The sequence below is a fragment of the Mustela erminea genome, chromosome 12 (genome assembly GCF_009829155.1).
Source record: "Mustela erminea isolate mMusErm1 chromosome 12, mMusErm1.Pri, whole genome shotgun sequence".
In the NCBI taxonomy this organism is placed as follows: domain Eukaryota; kingdom Metazoa; phylum Chordata; class Mammalia; order Carnivora; family Mustelidae; genus Mustela; species Mustela erminea.
This window is the reverse complement of record NC_045625.1, coordinates 80,612,655-80,629,676: the sequence shown is the minus strand read 5'-3', so window position 1 is coordinate 80,629,676 and position 17,022 is coordinate 80,612,655. Positions and strand designations below refer to the sequence as shown.

General features: G+C 48.6%; 1 protein-coding gene across 2 annotated transcripts in view; it reads right to left on the bottom strand.

Annotated features, from left to right (window-relative positions):
• Positions 1 to 9,458, bottom strand: part of CEMIP2 (cell migration inducing hyaluronidase 2) — an 81,379-nt gene extending 71,921 nt beyond the window's left edge. Inside the window, exon 1 of one of the 2 annotated variants that reach the window (XM_032306755.1) lies at positions 9,376 to 9,458. The gene's annotated coding sequence lies outside the window, so the exon portion shown is untranslated. Of the gene's footprint in view, positions 1 to 8,290; positions 8,404 to 9,375 lie in introns of those variants that run through there. The other variant, XM_032306756.1, reaches the window with a different exon arrangement.
• Positions 9,459 to 17,022: the final 7,564 nt, after the last annotated feature.

Here is a 17,022-nt window from a genome sequence, read left to right as displayed (position 1 = left end):
GAAAGCCAGAAGACATTTGTTTTTTCCTGCTTAGAAATTTGCTTTTTGTTAAGCTCTCCTATGAAGCTCGTTGCCAGAAAGCCATTGTTAGGAAGTAACAAATCCCTGGAAAACAAAAATTAACTAAAAATACTAAGAGTCAGATTATGTTGCAAACAACGAAGCAACAAATGCCGGGTTTATGGGTCTGCCGTGAAGGAATTCAGATTAGCAAATTGCCTACAATTTCACTAAAGTGGATATATCCCTGAAAATTATGTCGGAATCTCCTGTTAAATATGGATCCCTCGGAACACAGAGTCTTTATTTATAATATCTAAGGCCCAAAGCAAACCAAGTGAACCCTTTCCCATCTTAAAGTTAGATAGGCAACCTTTGAGAAATATTTTTGGTTCGTCCTTATAGTCTTCTCACGTAAGCAAGGCACCGGAGGCAGATGTCTGACTTTCCCGACACCAAGGGTACTCATTAATCCTGCCTTTTTCAAATCTGTTAAGCATCTCCATGAAAAGCAGTGCTTGACCCCAAAGCCAAGATGGCTGACAGAGCAAAGGCTAAAGAACATTACCATGGGCAACAAAAGGGAAGCAAAAGAAAAAAGGAAACAGACCCACAGACCAACGGTGAGGGAGAAAGGCTGACAATGAAGAATGTCTAACATTCCTTACCCGGTCCAAGTTAAATTGAAAAAGCCAAGGAGGTAGGCCCCTGAGTGGAAGGAAAGAACTACGGATACACCCAACTGAAGGCAGAACAACCTCCAACTTGGGAGCCCGGAGAAAGGAGAGGCTGCGTCATTTTACCTACCAGTCCTCTGCTCTTCCCTCCTGTTCCCTTTTCCTGGGTATTATTCCTCAGGTTCCTTTTTCTCCTTAAGTCTTTCCACTGAGAAGCTGCCCTCTCTTCTAACGCTGCTTCCACCCTCCCCCCTTCACCCTTGTTCCCCCACAGCTTGGGCGGACACAGGCTCCCAACCTGCTGACAGTGACGGATGGCTGCCACAGAGGCACACAATGGCAGACCCAGGCGTGTCATCAGCCTTGCAGCTGGCCTTGGAAAGAAAGAAGCGGAGCCAACGTCTGACCTGGGGGAGGCTGATTTAATTAAGGTTACGGCAAAGGGCAGAGCCGCCTGCGGGCTGCATTCTCCGCCGAGCGCCAGGGACAAAGCCCGAAAATACTTCTCAAGAAGAGCGAGCCAAGAAAGTTATGTTGGTTAAAATGTCGAAAAGTAGGAAAAAAGAAAAGGCGACAGAGATTTGTTTGATAAAGAAGCAGAGATGCACCAAGAGTCCACGATCTCGAGATAGAGACATCAAAATGCAATGACAGTAGAAAGCGGGTGACGAGGATGGATGTTCGGGCATGATTCTCAAGATAGGAAATACTCCAGATGAATAATGAGATGCCCAGATTGAAGAGATCTGGGGCCACACGATCCAGAATCAAGGCAGAGTTTCTATTAATGGCAGGGCCAGGATTGCAGTCCAAATGCACTGCTTCTTTTACCTACAGCACAGAGCCTATTTTTTTTTTTTAATTTATTTAACAGACAGAGATCACAAGCAGGCGGAGAGGCAGGCAGAGAGAGAGGGGGAAGCAAGCTCCCTGCTCAGCAGAGAGCCCAAGGTGGGGCTCGATCCCAGGACCCTGGGACCATGACCCGAGCCGAAGGCAGAGGCTTAACCCACTGAGCCATCCAGGCGCCCCCAGAGCCTATTTTTAATACAATGTTCACTCCTGAAAGTAAAGGCTTGCACAAAAGGGAATGCATTTAGGCTTGAACATCTCTTATGGGACAAGGACTCTGCTAGATGATGGGGACCCAACGGTGCACAATCTCTACCTTCAAGGAGCTCAGAGCTCAGTGCTCGGGAGAAGGAGAGGGGTGAGGAGAGGTCCCAAGGAAACAAGTACAATGCATGTCCAGGCAAAGACACTGGGCTGGTGGGCTGAAGAGGTGATCACCTGAGTTTATTAGATCTCTATAAATGCAAAAGAGTTCATTTTTAAAAGCCCTGGCAAGCTGACTTACCCAAATGCAAGCCACCAGACCACTACTAATAGCTTCCTTTGCAAATCTCCCACGGAACTCAGCCACTAACATGACAACATGTTGTCCAATGATGACCAATATGGGAGGAAACAACAGAAGTCTCTTGTATTTTCTGGAAGGCTGCAGATGTGTCCTTGGCCAAAATAAAAACAGTCATAGTGCCTGACCTCCGGGGGCGTCTGAAAGCTAGGCTTAGGGAAGGGACCCTATTACACCTCCTCCAGCCTCCAAGTTCATCACAAGTCAACAGTGCCTGAGAGTCAGCAGGGAGGACCAACGAATCAGCAAGAACTCAGCACTAGACAGTGCTTAGAATTTGCAGAGCTGAGCAGGGACAGATTCCAGGCAGCGGCCGTGGGACAGGCAAACAGAGGCTTTGTGATGACCTCAAGGGCCTGAAGCACGAACAGGGAACAAGAAGAAATAGCTGAAGGTTAGCGCCAAGCTCAGACCACATGGTAACCCGGCGGCAGGGGTGGGGGTGGAGGTGGGGGGTTATCCCCGAGCTGACCATACACTGTGAGGCGCGACCATATGGAGAGGACAGGCACAAGCACTTGGGAAAGCAGCTATTAACATTCATCAAAAGACATCATTAACCGTGCTGAAAAGACGATTCATCTCCCATTTGGCTTTTTCCACTCTATCTCCATACCCAGCCCACTCGCTACCAAACTGCTAGCTTCTCCATATTACCAGCACCTCGCTTCTATCTGAGCATGTCCTAGGGTGACTGGCGAGGGGCTATCATCAAGTACCCCTTGCACAACTAAAGCCACATCTTTGGCATTAAGCAAAGAGAATTTTCGAGATCCTCATCCGAAGTGGATTTTATAGAGGTGGCATTGGTCCTAGTAAAAACCCAATCTGGTTTTTTTACCACAATAAAAAAAGACGACTCATTTTTCTCATTTCTTTCTGAAACAGGAATCAGGCAATTGTCCTTGTGCTCAACTTAATCTTTCCGCTCCCTAAAATATTAATAATTAATTTTCCAACCTCATTGTATGCAAAAAAAAAAAAAAAAAACCACCTATTTATTCTTCAAGGAAGTGAGTCACCATCCACGAGGACCATGGTGAGAACAGGAGATGGGTGGTGTCCAAGTACGAGGCAATAATTAGGTAGGAGCCCCCAAATCAGTAACAATTTCACTTTGGAGAGCATTCGTCATTAGATACGACCCAAGACATCTGGCTTGTGGATATTTGTATGTTTTAAGATACTTAATCTCAAACTCAGAGTCAATGAGGACCATTCAGTGGCTCAAGCTGGATAGTCTGAAATTGCAATCCTTTCAGGCAACAATGTTGCGATCACACTCCTATGCGGTCTTAACACCATTTTAAAAATTATATGAAAGCTAAGACTGCTATGAGCCTTCTCAGGCAAACTTTTCAAAATATAAATTCTCCAGGGGCACCTGGGTGGCTCAGTGGGTTAAAGCCTCTGCCTTCGGCACAGGTCATGAGCCCAGAGTCCTGGGATCAAGCCCCACATTGGGCTCTTTGCTCAGCAGGGAGCCTGCTTCCCTCTCTCCCTCTGCCCCATCTCTCAATCTTTAAAAAAATAAATAAATAAAAATAAAGTCTCCAAATGCTGTCAATTTTTTACTTATTGTCCAAACTAAGATGAAACCCTGATAACATAAATATCAAAGGTTGAGCACATGTGACCACATAACGAAAATAAATGTCACATTACAACTCTGGCCACAAGGTTAGACTACTAATTACAATTTCAAGGCAGATTTGCCTAATTGATCAAAGGACAGATTCTATGGGAGATAGCAATTCTGTGTTTTAAGTCATAGAGTCCCGGTCTATGCCATTTTTTTAAAAAGAGGCATTTTTTAATAAAGACCCTATGTTTCATTCATCTTGGTACTGCTCACAGCCCAGAGCCTTGCACGTCTTAGGAATGCAATAAAATATTTGCTCAACATAGTTCCTGACAACCAACATTAATGGCTTCCCAAAGCAAGCACAGGGAAAACAAAAGACCATGCCAACATATTTCTAATACACTTACATCCTATGAATCACAACACAAATCTGAATAATGTTTCCAGGAACTTGCTTTTAAAAAAAAAAAATGTGCACTTCTATAATATTTTACATTCGTGTGCTATTTATGAAAAATGCAAGTAAAGCTAACATTATTTTTACGCTTAGTTCCCTATTTGCCAGAAATTTCTTACAAGAAGTATCACCCCACTGTGTGTACATCTTATCATGTATAAATCCTACGAAATGAAAAAAGGTGGAGTGTATGCTTTAAACTTGGGTGCAAGGAGTTTCTAAGCCCAAATGTAAATTATTTCCCCATTAAAACACTAAAACAACTAAATTGCTAACAAAACCAAACAGGTACAAATTAGATTATATTAGTGGGGGGAAAATGCTGACTGGAAATGAGGACAAAGGAGTTCTTGTCCCTGCTCAGCCATTAATTTACTACATGACCTTACCTAATTAGTTAGCCTCTCTGGGTCTCAACTTCCTCATTTTAATATTGTTTAAAGCCCTTTCAAACTACATGCTAAGATTCAGCATGTCCTGAAAACTGAATGACATGCGTACTGCGCCCCCCTCCCCGCCTCCCAAATCACATTGAACGTGATAGTTTTAAATATGTGACTAGGATTTCTATCAAAGTCAACTTATTAAAATGTGAGATGAGCTTAAGACCATTTCACATGGAGAATAAGGCAACTAGATTAAAACAAACAGTGCTTCTAGATTCAAGTTTCACCCAGATAGCAACTGTTCTTCCTGGGGGAACAGCCCTTTCTTTCAAAGCATCATTGAAAATTCCACCTCTTTACAAATGGAGAAATCGAGTCAGGGTCATTGTCAGGGTCTCAAAAATGCAGATGCATGGCTTTTCCTTCCTTTTCCCTTTTCCACATTCACCTTGTTACAGGAGAGGAAAGCTGAAGGGCTAGTTTGGCTTGGGACACGGGGAAGAATGTGGCAGTTACGGTACAGACCAAGACAAGCCCCTCTCAATTGAGGCACTGTACGAGCCAGCCCATCCTTGTAATTACTGCTCACACCCCAAACGCAATGAAAAGATTTCCTGTGGCTGAGATGGGAAGATGCCTGGACACGCTGAGGAATGCTCTGCGACAATAACCACCATAACCATCTGAAAAACTGCACTCAAGCTGAGATTCAGAACACTCCGGAAAGCGGAAAGCGTCAACAAAACAGAATTTGGTCACTGAGACCGTTTAGACTCGGTTATGATCTGAAGCGAAAAAGCTCTAAAAAGAACATGTTTTGAAAGTACCTTCTGATACCCAACAGCGTAAGCCTATATGGTCCTTTATTACATACACAGCAAATTAAATCAAACTTAATCCTCAAAGAATTGGATAAAGTATTTTCTTAACTTTTTTTTTAAGATTTTATTTATTTGACAGAGACAGAGATCACAAGTAAGCAGAGATGCAGGCAGAGAGAGAGGGGGAAGCAGGCTCCCTGCTGAGCAGAGAGCCCGATGTGGAGCTCGATTCCAGGACCCTGGGACCATGACCTGAGCCGAAGGCAGAGGCTTTAACCCACTGAGCCACCCAGGCGCCCCTAGAACTTGATAAAGTATTCTTAACGAATTTTACAGGTGAACCAACAACATGGGAAGAAGTGGGGGAATTGTCCAGCAGCAAACATCAGAGCCTCATTTTAAACTCCATTCTGACTTCAAACACTCCAAACTTTATGTTTCAAAATGGTACCGCTGACCCCAGTGTTCAGTCCCTACTATTTTTGTGTGATTTCAAAAATTTTATTTCTCACTAAACTGCTTTCTCCCCCACCCGCACTCCCAATCTGGTCCCCCTCTGGAGGATTCTTAAAGCACTCTATGTGCAATGCTCCAAACACTCACACACACTTACTGCGCCTTCTCTAATTGCTCATTTCCTTTTCTCCCAGCCTAGGCTCATTCCTTTCAACAGCAAGAGACCATCTCCTCTTTCCTTACAGACAGAAGCCACCACACAGATGATCTTGGCTCCCTGTGACTTCCAAGCTTGAACTCCAACCAGCTCCGTCTCCCTACAGACAAGAACACGGTGTGGGCATTCAGACTGCTTCCCAAGCGCCTGACACACAACAGGTGAACAAAAACTGTTAATTTAATGCATTGGGGGGGGGGTGGCTGGATGATCCAAGACTTGTATTTTATAGAATTTTATAAAGTACACCTTTACATCCAGTATCCCATGGGAGTCTAAAACTGTACTTAATAATATCTTCTCAATGATCTCCTTCTGCACTGTGGCTCATCGTATCATTCTGAAATTCAGAACCCGGGCCCAGAGGCGCGGAGCTGGTAAGTAGTAGCCTGTCAACTCTACTTTCTAGACTGTCTTCCCGCCGCCGTTCCCAAGGTAGCCTGGGAACAGGCAAGATTAGGTTCATTAGAACACGAAGGAGGTGCTGTCCCATTCAGGTTTCCTGTTGTGAGATAGGACACTTCCGAAAATGTGCAGGTTGCAGGTTAGATCAACAAAGGAGCTTGGACTCCAACAAATTCGCTGGGACCACGAAAACCTGAAAAAGCACAGGGGAAGAGTGTACTATCTGACCTCCGTGTCCACACATGCCTCAGCTTCGTCCGCAGGCCGTTAAAGCAGAACAGGTAAGCGAGGACCCAAAATTCACTTCTAACCTTACTGTTGTAAGCCAAAGCACACACACATCCATCAGATCAAACAGCATCAGGTGGAATGAAATGAAAGCCAGAAGCAGATATCCAGCTCCATCTGCATCCACTCAGACCCTGGAGTGCAGGTACGCAGAAAGTGAAGGAGTGACTTTCAGGTAAAGGACACAACACCAGAAGGTTCTACCCAGTGTCTGCTAAGCACAAGTACTTTGTTCTGCTTTGCCCAGAAATGCAAACCCAAAAGAGCCCTTTGAATAGCTCATCAAAGGCACACAACCAGAGCGTGATGCCCAGACCAATTTTGAAAACAGCAAGCTTCCTTAAAGGGTCAAACAAAGATTAAGAGCTCCTTTTTGCCCACCAAAGAACCCTAAGGCTAACCACTTGAAACGCATTCCTAACACAGAGCCACTTCCAACAGGTATGTCTGGCTGCCCTGAGGGCTGAGGCCTCCCTCAGCTCAGGTGAAATCTCCCTCCATCCCAGTGCCTCTAAATTCTCATTTGGTCCCCGTAAGGGCTCCGGAAAGCAACATCCGCCTACCCTCAACACACGCACTTATGCCACAAGGCATCACATTGTCACACTGAAACCAGGAGAGTGGACACAAGCCAGTGAGTGGCTCCCGTGTGGAATGCAAGTTCTTAAAATTATTAAGCACTCCATCCTTAACCCGACTGTTGATGAAAGGAGATGTATATCAAAGTCTGTTTTCCTAACCTTAGCCAGAGAATTTAAGTGAGCGGTTTCCGCTCCCCAGCGAGGTCTGGTGATAAGCCTCAGCAGAGAGCAACATCGGGACCCTGCTCTGATTGCAAAGGATGTAGCAACTGGCATTAACCACTGAACTCTGGGATCCTCGCAGCGCCGGACCCCCCTCCTTTGCCAAGACCTCCCAACTCTGCAGAGTAAAGCTGGGAGTGGGGTCCAGTGCCAAGGCTACCCCAGCTGTAAAGAAAGCTGCGAGTGATTTTAAAGCCCCCCTCCTTACTTTTACTAACACAAAGCGGGTAAGGGCTGAAGGGTTGCTTCACCAACCCAGTGGAACAGTAGAGAGACAAAGGTCACCCCCAAACGCGCCCGCGGGCGCACCGAAGCCGAGACTGTGCGGCGCACGTTCCACCAACCTTCCACTGTGGTCGGCTTCCTGTGGGGTTTATCCCCCCCACCCCAACCCTGTCCGGAAAGTTTGAGGCTGTTCACACCGACTTTCAAAGGTCCATTGTTTCCTTCCCCGTGAACGCAATGAAAAGAGAGACGGAGAGAAAGAATCCGAGACGCCGTTCCCCAGACCCTTTCTTACGGAGAGGATTTACTCCGGGGGAGCCCGGGGACTCCGGACCCAGCCAGGAGAGAGACCGGGAACCGCGGAGTGCGGGGGGAGGGCGGGAGGGGGCTTCGGGGGGCGGGAGGATGTTTTCCGTCTCAGCAGAAACGCCTCAAAGCCAGACCGCCGGCAGCCGGGAGCTGGGACCGTGCTCGGGGCCGCGGGCGGCGACCTCGCAGTGGCCCGGGCGGGCAGCGGGGGAGGCGGGGCGGGGGGAGCCCCTCCGCGGCTTACCTTCCCCTCCCCCACTTAGCGTCGGCTACTTCAGGTGCCTACACCGCGGTCCAAAGAGACGGAGCCGAGCTCCCAGCGTCCCGGTTTCCGGATCTTCTCTCCATGGCCAGAGAGCCCCTGGAGCCCCGCGCCCGCCGCCGCCGCCTCCGCTTTTCTGGCAGCCGCAGCCTCTGCCCGGAGGTGCAACGCTCTCCTCCCGGGAATGACGCGCACTTCCCTCCGCCTCCGCCTCCTCCTCCTCCAGCCCCGAGCCTCGGGGGCAGGGGCCTCGGCTCGCTCGCTCCCGGAGCCGCCGCTCGGCTTTCTCCGCTCCTTCCCCCCCGGGAGGAAGAGAGCCTCGGCCCCGGCGGCGCGCGCCCCAGCGTCCCCGCAGCGATGGGAGGCGGCGGCCGCGCGGGGCAGAGCGGGGTCCCGGGAGTCGCGCTGGTCCCTGGTCGGCCGGCGCCGCGGCTCGCGAAGGTCGCGCTCAGCCTCCGCCGGCCAGACAAGCGGCCCGGCTCTGCAGGGCCGAGGGCTGCCGATTGGGCCGGCGGGCGGGCGGGCGGACGAGACGGAGGAGGCGGGGGGAGAGGAGGAGCCTGCGGCCGGAGGGGGCGGTGGCCACGCCGGGCTCCTCCCGCCGCCCGGCTCCGCGGGAGCTCCGGACCCCGGCGCTCGGCGCCTCCCGCTGCGGCCACCGAGAACCGCGCCCCCCGCTGCGGCTGCAAACTCCCACCGCGCGGGTCTGAACCTGAGCCGGGGCCCCCAGCACCTCGCGGCCGAGCCGGACAATGAGCCCCCATCAGCCCCGGCTGAACCTGACAATGAGCCCCATCACCCCCCCGGTGGAGCCTGCTCCCCCGCGGATCCTGTCCTGGCTGAGCCTGACACTGCGCCCCCCTCACTCCACGGCGGAGCTGGACACTGCACCCCTACCGCCTCCCGGGTGAGCCCGACTGCGCCCCAACACCCCGCCGCTGAGCTGGACACTGCGCCTTCATCGCTCCCGCCTGAGCCAGACTCCGAGCCGCATCATCCCCAAAGGGACTTCCATAATTCCCGAAAATGCTCTGTGCGTCGGGCCAGCGCACCACGGCCGCCCCCACCTGGCCGACCGCGGGCGCTGGGTTCTTAGCCCTCTCCGCGGAACGAGCCCGCTCTCCGACCCGGGACAGCTCCTCCGGCGGCGCAGAGCGGCCCCGGCCCCCGGCTCCCCAGCCAGAATAAATAGAACTACGCTTCCCCACGCCCCCTGCCCGCGTCACTCTGGAGTGGCCGCCGCTTGCAGGAGGGGCGCGGAGCGAGCCCGCCCACCCCAGCGCCTCCCGACCTCTCTACCGACTCCCGCACCGGGGCTGGAACGGCCCAGCCGCCCCCACCCCGCCCCTTGCTGGAGCGGCTCTCACCGTGATAGGGGCTTGGCTCCCGCCGACGGCGCGGCCGGGGCCGGATCAGTCAGACCCGCGAGGTCCCCATCTAGGGACAGCCGCAGGTCTGCCAAATCCAGGCAGTCGTCATCCTCTGTTTAATTCGGGATCGGAAATTGTCCCGAAAGGGAACTCTTTCAGTAAATACTGTACAGACAGGAGTGTTCATTTTTCAGGGCTGCTCTTCCTCCCTCCCCGCCCCCCACACCCTTTTAATAAAACCTTAGTCATGTAACCATGACACACCCAGCAGGCGGGAAAGGGAATTCCCTACTTCCACGAGTTTGGTACAGTTTGTAGAAATCAAAAGGTTGCCGGATCTTGGCTGATGATAAGACTGCCCTGGGGAACTTTGAAAAATTCGGATTCCCAAAGTTCACACGACCTAATGACTCACAGAGGCCTGGAATGTGTAAGTTTGAGAACCAGATGGAGCACCATCCTCAACCTAATTAAAACCTTGGAAAGTTGCCTCCACTATAGCAACATGGTCCGGTGCTCAGACCTTAACGAAACTACCAAACTTTGGGAGCCACTGTCCCTCTGGGAGAGGCTGAAATAAGGCAGATGCACATGGGGGGAGGGGTGCTCAGTTGGTGAAGCATCTGCCTTCCTCTGGATTCACGATCTCAGGTTCCTGGGATCCAGCCCCGTAGGGGGCTCCCCACTCAGTGGGGAGTCTGCTTCCCCCTCTTCCTCTGCCCCTCCTATCTGCTCCTTCTCTCTCTCAAATAAATAAATAAAATCTTCAAAAAAAAAAAAGGCAGATGGTTTTGAATGACAAACTAGAAGGGACAAAGGACTTCTTTAGTGGCCAAATATGATATGTTTAGGATAGGAAATGTGTCCCCCCGTGTGGTAAACTGTGGTAAGCAAAGAGTTCAGATCCTAATCACTAGAACCCGGAAGTGTTTCTTTATATGGAAACAGGGTCTTTGCAGGTGGGATTACCTTAGAGATCGGGAGTTGGGGAGATGATCCCGGGTTATCAGGGTGGACCTTGAGTGCGATCACAGGTCACCTTAGAAAAGGGAATGAGAAGATGATGGGAGTGCGCCAGCCGATGCAGCCTCGGTAAAGGAGCGTCAGCAGCCCCAGAAGCTGGAAGCTGCGAGGAAGGGCAGGTCCCTAGAGCCTCCAGAGAGGAGTCCTGCCTCCTAGAAGAGTTCAGACTTCCAGACTCTACGAGCATGAAAGTATACATTTCTGCTGTTTTAAGTCACCAAGTTAGTGGTAATGTCTTACGAGAGCCATGGAAAACACACACATCATATGGCCTGTGTCGTGCCCTTTACATTAAAATGCCCATTATCAGGACGTCTGGGTGGCACAGTTGGGTTAAGCATCTGCCTTTAACTCGGTCATGATACCGGGGTCCTGGGATTCAATCGGGCTCCTTGCTCAGAGGGGAGCCTGCTTCTCGCTCTGCCTGCTGCTACCCCTGCTTGTGCTCAATCTCTCTCTCTTTCTCTGACAGATAAATAAAATCTTCAAAAAAAAATGCCCATTTTCTGAATCTTTATTAAGGGCCAGGCATTTTGCTTGGAGTTTGAATATGTTATTTAATTTAATCCTCCCAAAAATTGTTACTCCGATTGTAGACATGAGTACCCTGGGACTCAGTAAGTCTAGGGAGCCTGCCACATAGCAAGAGCCTATTGGAATCAAACATTAAAAGTGACTATTAAAAAATCATGTAAACTATTTTAATGAAAGTTTTGGTTTTAAAGAGGTCTTATTTCCATAACCTACACCTATTGCCAAAATCAAAGGAAATGGACATGGGTATCTGGGGATGCTGTGCCTGGAGTGTGGGGTGGGCAGGGGGTGTAGGAGACTCATACCTTCTGCTCAATACTCTTGTGAACTTAAAACTGCTCTGAATAAAGCCTGTTGCGGGGGGCACCTGGGTGGCTCAGAGGGTTAAGCCTCTGCCTTGGGCTCAGGTCATGATCTTGGGGTCCTGGGATCGAACCCAGCATAGGGCTCTCTGCTCAGCGGGGAGCCTGCTTCCTCCTCTCTCTCTGCCTGCCTCTCTGCCTACTTGTGATCTCTGTCAAATAAATAAATAAAATCTTTTTTAAAAAGGATTAAAAAAAAGCCTATGGGGGGGGTCGCCTGGCTGGCTCAGTCAGTAGAGAGTGTGAGTCAGTAGAGTATGTGACTCTTGACCTCAAGGTTGTAAGTTCAAGCCCCATGTTGGATATAGGGATTACTTAAAAATAAAGTCTTTTCAGAAATTTTTAAATAAAAAAATAAAGTCTATCAACACAAAAGAGGGCATTGAATCCTTGTGTGGCTGACCTTTGAGAATTTTATAAACTTATGTTCTTGGGTATTTATCAGGAAACATAAAAAAAAATCAAAGTTTCTTAAAATAAGGGAGATGGTTTTGAAACTACAGTCTCCAACTTCCAATGCTTTGACTTAATTGTTCAACTTTATGAGGGGGCAAATGTGAAATGCATTCAAACACTACTTCAAATTTCGAATTAGGATCTTTTCCTGGTCCACCCACACTCTTTCATGATGCCAGGCAGCGACAGGGAGCCAAGGCTCCGGTCACCCAGTGATCACGAGGGTCAACAACCAATCCTCTCACCATTCTGCACCCAGACAACCATTCTGTCTTTCATTTTCAGCACAGTATTCAATACATTACATGAGATATTCAATGCTTTATTATAAAATGGGCTTTGTGTTAGATGATTTGGCCCAACTGTAGGGTAATGTGGGTGTGCTGAGCCCATTTAAGCTGGGCTGGGCTAAGTGATGATGTTCAGTAGGTTAGGTCTACTAAATGCATGTTTGACTTAAGAAATTCTCAATTTATCATGGGCTTATCCAGATATAACTCCGTCATGAGCTGAGGCAGATCTGTAATGTGAATGGAGTTATACTGGACACAAAGTGAGAGGTCACAGACTTCTCTGGTCAAGAACTGATGTTGTCCCAAATCGGGTTCCCAGGGAAGCAGGCTGAGACACAGTGGCAAGATGTTCATTAAAAAACGTCCATGAGGTCAACACCTTTTGAGGGAGGGACAGGAAGCAGGATGGGACAGAGGGAAAAGTTGAGCTGCAGCGTGAACCCAGCCACGGACGCAGCCAAGCTCCCTGGGAGGCTCTGGACCAGCATGGCCCTTCTGAATTATTGCTGCTACATGCCTTTACATAGCCTCCTGACTCAGTCACCGGATATGGTGCATCCTGGGGAGTGGCATGACCTTGGGCAAGGCAGCTCGGCAGCCCAGGAGAGGTTTGGCTCTGGACAACCCTTGGAGCTGGGCAGCACGTCCTCTCTTGAAGGCGGATCTGGTAGTCTAGTACCAACCAGTAGGCAGTCACCTACTCCCTCACTGTTCTGTCCTTTTCACATGAGGAGGGAAAGCCTCATATGAGCATAGGATGCCTTTTTTGTTGTTGTCCCAGTGCTGGCAGTGCTCATAGTCTTGAGGCAGGACAGCACACTGGCTGACAGTGGAGGTCCCTCAGGCACTTGGCCTGGGTTAGAACCACAGTCCATAGTTCCCTACAGGACAACTTCAGACAAGATGCCCAGCCTCTCTGTGCTTGTGTCTTCACTTAGAAATGGGAATAAGGGGGGCACCAGGGTGGCTCAGTGGGTTAAAGCCTCTGCCTTCAGCTCAGGTCATGATCCCGGGGTCCTGGAATTGAGCCCCGCACCGGGCTCTCTGCTCGATGGGGAGCCTGCTTCCTCCTCTCTCTCTGCCTGGCTCTCTGCCTACTTGTGATCTCTGTCTGTCGAATAAATAAATAAATAAATAAATCTTTAAAAAAAAAAAAAGAAAGAAATGGGAATAGGGGGACGCCTGGGTGGCTCAGTTGGTTGAGCGGCTGCCTTCGGCTCAGGTCATGATCTCAGCGTCCTGGGATCGAGTCCCACATCGGGCTCCTTGCTTGGTGGGAAGCCTGCTTCTCCCTCTGCCTCTGCCTGTGAGCTCTCTCTCTCTCTCACAAAAATAAATAAATAAATAAATAAATCTTTAAAAAAAAAAAAAGAAAGAAAGAAAGAAAGAAATGGGAATAGGGTCAGGGCTCCTGGCTGGCTCAGCCAGTGAAGTGTCTGACTTCAGCTCAGGTCATGATCTCAGGGTCCTGGGATCAAGTCCTGCATCAGGCTCCCTGCTCGGTGGGGAGTGCGGTTTTCCTTCCACTTCCCCCTCTGCTACTCCCCCACTCGTACGCTGGCTCTCTCTCTCAAATAAAATCTTTTTTTAAAAATGGGAATGGGGGCGCCTGGGTGGCTCAGTGGGTTAAAGCCTCTGCCTTCAGCTCAGGTCATGATCCCGGGGTCCTGGGATCGAGCCCCGCATCAGGCTCTCTGCTCAGCAGGGAGCCTGTTTCCTCCTCTCTCTCTCTCTGCCTGCCTCTCTGCCTACTTGTGATCTCTGTCTGTCAAATAAATAAATAAAATCTTTTAAAAAATAAAATGGGAATAGGGTCACCTGCCTGGCTCAGTGAATACAGCGTGTGACTTTTGAAATAGGGGTTGTAAGTCCTGGCCCCACATTTGGCATAGAGCTTACTCTGAATGGATGAATGAATGAAGGAATGAATGAAGTTCCTAGTCCATGCAGTTATTATGAGGATTAACTGATAACGATGTAAGGGGCTTAGCCACACACTTCGTAAGTGCTCAGTGTCGTTAAGGTCTCTGGCCCTCTTCTGTAGCCTTCCATGTCTGGCTAATTTAGAATCCTAGGGTGCCTGGATGGCTCAGTCGGTTAAGCAACTGCCTTCAGCTCAGGTCATGATCCTAGAATCCCAGGATCAAGTCCTACATCAGGCTCCCCACTCGGCGGAGAGTCTGCTTCTCCTTCTGACCTCTTCCCTTTCATGCTTTCTGTCTCAAATAAATAAATAAATCTTTTCTAATTAATTAATTAATTAATTAATTAGAACCCTGTATCAGATTACACTCACAAGGACTTTTTTGGTGGGGATTTGCAACTGAGTGCTGGAGATGAAGGCTCCAGACTGGAGGTGAAGGCCATGAGAAACATTCAAGGATCATGGCCTAAACGAAGCGGGTAAGAATGGTGAGAAGCAAGAGCCACACTCCAACCACGCCTTATTCTTACAGCCTCTCGGGCTCTGTATGCTTGTCCCTTTCCATCTCTCTGAAATGCCAGTTCTCCCAATCCATACCCTGGCTGGCCCGTCCCTTACCCCACTCACCACTGTGCCTTTACCTCACGAGAGCTGGATCAAAGGTGACCCTCTGTGTGAACATTCTAGAATCCGTCAGGGCCTCCCTTCGGGTCCATCTGTTACACCCCTCCCAGCACCGCGCCAGGATGCTTAAGTATGTCCTACTCCCAGCCACCCCCCTCCTGTTCCCTTCCTTACAGCTGGTGGCCTGGACACCTGAAGAATCAGATTCAAGATGGAACCTCATATTGTGGATGGCAAAGAGTCCACAGAGCCCTTCAGGAGAGGGGAGAGAATCAAACACCACAGTCTGGAAAGAGCTTGGACACCTCTGCGTTCAGCTTTTTAGTGTCGCTGCTTGCTTTGTATGTTCCGGCTCCAAACCCTTTGAAGGCAGAACCTCCCTTGACTGCCACCACTCTTCCCCTCTCTGTTTCCCCCCACCACCACCGCCAGGCTGTTAGAAATTAATTCCTACAGACCGTGTTTCATTCTATGAGGGTCTGAACAGATCGTTTTCAAATCTCGTTTTTCTGTTCATACTACATTTAGTGTCTGGATGGAAATGATTCTCCAGGTGACTAATGCTTCTCCAGGAAGGTGTGGATACGCTGTTTGTATCCTCACCTTAATTAAAAGTCTTAGAAGAATTTTCCCCCATTGACCGAATGCAATAACATTACGGAATGTTAGTGTGACCTTTCTCCACTGGGGTAGACCTGAGTGTCTACAAAACCATCTTTTCTCGCTTTATGTCCCTGTATCCAACTAACCTCATTCTCACACTTCATCAGCTTGTCGTGAAGACTGCATGTTTCCAGTTAAACTCTCTGGATCCTTGCTTTAAAGTATGACGTAAGCAATTCTGATATAGCTAAAACTCTGACACAGTCTTTTCAGAGAGAGGAGAAACATTTATTTATTTTTTTATTTATTTATCAGCCTCCAAAATCTGTTGGGTAAGTAGGAATGAAACCTCTTTTCTTTTTGTCATTTGAAAACACAGCCTTCAGGGTGCCTGGGTGGCTCAGTGGGTTAAAGCCTCTGCCTTCAGCACAGGTCATGATCCCAGGGTCCTGGGATTGAGCCCCACATCGGGCTGTCTGCTTGGCAGGGAGCCTGCTTCCTCTTCTCTGCCTGCCTCTCTGCCTACTTGTGATCACTGTCTGTAAAATAAATAAATAAAATCTTTTTTAAAAAAATGTCAAAAAAAGAAAACACAGCCTTCTACTTAGAAAAGAGATACTGCATCCTGATTCCTAGGCAATATATTCAAAATAGGTACCAAATCATTTTAAGTTACACACTATCTCTGTATAAGTGGTTTTGCTTTGTCATTGGCACTCTGAACCAGTATCTAGAAGGTCTTCACAACTGAAGACACCATCCCTGGGAAGGGAAATAAGTTGCCTGAGGTCACTTAGCTAGAGTAAAGTTGCTACTGTAACATATTTTGTATTAAAAATTTCTTTTAGGGGTGCCTGGGTGGCTCAGTGGGTTAAAGCCTCTGCCTTCAGTTCAGGTCATGATCCCGGGGTCCTGGGATCGAGCCCCACATCGGGCTCTCTGCTCAGCAGGGACCCTGCTTCCCTTCCTCTCTCTCTGCCTGCCTCTCTGCCTACTTGTGATCTCTATCTGTCAAATGGATAAATAAAATCTTAAAAAAAATAAAAAATAAATAAAAATTTCTTTTACCATTTCTAAGGTATATGCAGTATTGATTGCCCCCATTTTCTTATGGGTTTGCTGTATGAGGATGAGAAGATATATGTAAACTCAAGAAATACACATGAGAAATGTACCACCTTTGTGTCATATTCACAAATGGATGTGTACTGAAAGATTTTAAATAGTGAATTAGCATAAGAATTGAGAAAGCTGATGATGCATAAAGTACATAATTTAAAATAATACCAACATCCTGGAGCATGTGACCCGCTCAGTGGGTAGAGCACATGACTCTCAATCTAAGGGTTGTAAGTTAAAACCCCATGTTGGGCATAGCACCTACTAAAAAATGTTCTTTAAAATTTTAAATAAATAAATAAATAAATAAATAAATAATACCAACATCCTGAAATCATGCATTATCTCCTGAGTTTTATCCCTTCCTTCCTGTACCTCCCTTCCAGGCTACCAGTAAAGAAGCATA